The following is a 2,500-nucleotide window of genomic DNA, read 5'->3' as shown; positions in this document are numbered from 1 at the left end:
AAACGTTCCAAAAGGAAACTTATTTCCAACAACGTTATTCAGAAAGGAACAGAGCGAATGTCCCAGCGCTGTCGTTATGTACCCGCGTACTATCTGTGAAGCTTTACTCTTAAACTCATCACCTCTTGTTACAAGACTGAAAAGCGATGCAAAAACAGATGTTATTTTGGTTCAACCCTTTTTACCACGTCATGGAAATAAATGAAATAATTTCTCACTATTGAATTCACATGAATCGTGTCTAAAAATACAGATTTAAAAAAACAAGAACAACTGGAACAAGATCTTACCGGTTAGTCCAGGCCTAGGAGAGCAAAAGTTCGTCCTCGCATCGTTCAAGACGACCACCCGGAACCACGTGGATTCAAGACTGTGATTCTGGATGAGGGAGCAGCAGGCAGGCAGAGGGGCCACAAGCCCCCCAGCCCCTGTGTGACACTCCTGGGACACTCCCACCTGCCCAAAAAACAAAGGAAAGGGGGGAATAAAAGGTTACCTGAGAGAGATCAGAGTCCGGTAGGACCAGAGCCTCCACACCCCTCCCAGGTGATGGGGGCAACAAAGGCAGAGAAATGGCAGCTGGAAAGTTTCCTTAAACCCTGCAGTCCAGTGACAGAAGCTTGAGGGGGACAGACTAACTTTTCTCCAGCAACTCCTTACTCTCTTAATGCTAATGCTTTGCTAGAGAGAAAACCTCCTTAGCCTGACAATAGCTGGGCCCCAACGATCTTGAGAGACTTGTTTAGCACAAGAAAACCACACCAGAAACTTCCCCTGGACTTCACCTCCCCCAAACCCCACCGGTATAACCAGTCTCTCCTCATGGACCCCGGGCAGCTCTTACAACCCATACTCTGGTCCCCGGGCTTCAGCAAAATCACCTCTCTGCACTACAGATGTCTTCAACAATTCTTTCTCGGTCGTTGCCTCCAGACATTGCAAACCCCAGTGATCCCCACTCCCCGCAACAAACAAACAAACAAACAAACAAAACCCTCATCAATATTTCTTACGGTATAATGATGCTGTATAGAAAAGTATGAATTTTATGATCGTTTGACATTATGCACCACAACAAGCTTCTTTCCCATAAAAGTAATTCTATTTTTAGTGCCCAGTAGTTTGGGTTTTTTTTTTTTAAGATTTTATTTCTAAGTAATCTCTACACCCAATGTGGGGCTTGAACTCACAGCCCCTAGATCCTGAGCGCATGCTTCACCATCTGAGCCAGCCAAGAGCCCAGGGGCCAACTTATTTGAACAAACAGAAAATATTTTTGAAAGGAAAACCTATTTTAGGAATACTAATAACTTTTCTTGAAGTGTTACTGCATGCCAGGCAGTGAGCAAATTGCTCTTATACGTATTACTTTATTTATTTCTTACAGGAATGCCATAGTAGGTTTTAAAAAACGTGAGTCTTACAGAGGTTACAGAATTTGCCCAATGTGACACAGCCACTGTGAGGCAAAGTCATAACCAAACCCTGGCCACCTGACCTGGTAACCACATCAGCTGCCCCCCGAAAGAGTGATGCCCAGTTCTAGATATTTATTTAAAAAGAAAGCTTTTTCTGTGCTTGGCCAAAAAAAAAAAAAAAAAAAAAAAAAAATTAGGTCAAGAAAATTTATCAGCAAATCCATTCTTTCACATTAAATTACTGAAGCTCCCATTGACTGTTTATTAAAGATTTACTTTGGGGTAAGGTCACTGCCTGGCTTAGAGTGTTAAGCAATCGACTACAGCTCAGGTTGTGATATTATGGTTTGGGGGATCCAGCCATAATTCAGGCTTTGTGCTACCAGCTCAGGGCTTGAACCCTGCTTCAGATTCTGTGTCACCCTCTCTTCTCTCTCTCTCTCTGCCCCTCCTCTTATCTCTTTCTAGCTCAAAAATAAAATAAGACATTAAAATTTTTTTTTTAATTTATTTGGGGGAGAGCACAAGCTGGGGAGGGGCAGACAGAAGGGCCAACAGCAAGGGACAGGATCTGAAGCAGGCTCTGCAGAGACAGACTGATAGCAGGGACCCCGATGTGGGCCTGGACTCACAAACTGTGAGATCATGACCTGAGACTACATTGGAGCCTCAACGGAGGCACCCAGGCGCCGCCTAACTAAGTAAAGATTTTGGCTGAGTTGTTTTTATTTTTCTGAAAGAAAATGAAGCCTCTGCATGGGCTCTGTACACATGGCCAGGTGTGGTTAGTCTGCTGTGGTTCTAAAGAGTCTTGATGTTCACATTTCTCTCTCCAATCACAGGGGAATCCTACATTCTCCATGATGAAGTCTGACTGAATGGATATTTCCAGTTTTCCTCGTTTATATGAAAAGTGATGTAAAATAGTAAACGCAAATAAAATATTACATTTGCCATCACGTCAGGACTGCCCAATGATTGTGGTCTTCTTATAATAAGCACTTTCGAGTGTTCAGACAGTGAACATGCCTTTGAGGGATTAAGGGATAAATACTAACGTTCACTTCAAAAATTCTTGTTAA

The 2,500-nt window shown here is 43.1% G+C and overlaps 2 protein-coding genes across 2 annotated transcripts in view; both read right to left on the bottom strand.

Moving 5' to 3' along the window:
- LOC115296524 (zinc finger protein 91-like) overlaps positions 1 to 2,500 on the bottom strand; it is an 80,479-nt gene that overhangs the window by 77,527 nt on the left and 452 nt on the right. Inside the window, exon 2 of the mRNA XM_029944976.1 lies at positions 291 to 456. The gene's annotated coding sequence lies outside the window, so the exon portion shown is untranslated. The remainder of the gene's footprint in view (positions 1 to 290; positions 457 to 2,500) is intronic.
- LOC115295647 (zinc finger protein 665-like) overlaps positions 1 to 2,500 on the bottom strand; it is a 114,016-nt gene that overhangs the window by 111,082 nt on the left and 434 nt on the right. The window lies entirely within an intron of this gene.

This window comes from Suricata suricatta, chromosome 7 (assembly GCF_006229205.1).
Source record: "Suricata suricatta isolate VVHF042 chromosome 7, meerkat_22Aug2017_6uvM2_HiC, whole genome shotgun sequence".
In the NCBI taxonomy this organism is placed as follows: Eukaryota; Metazoa; Chordata; class Mammalia; order Carnivora; family Herpestidae; genus Suricata; species Suricata suricatta.
Note: the sequence above shows the minus strand (reverse complement) of the source record. Positions and strands in the feature narration are given on the sequence as shown.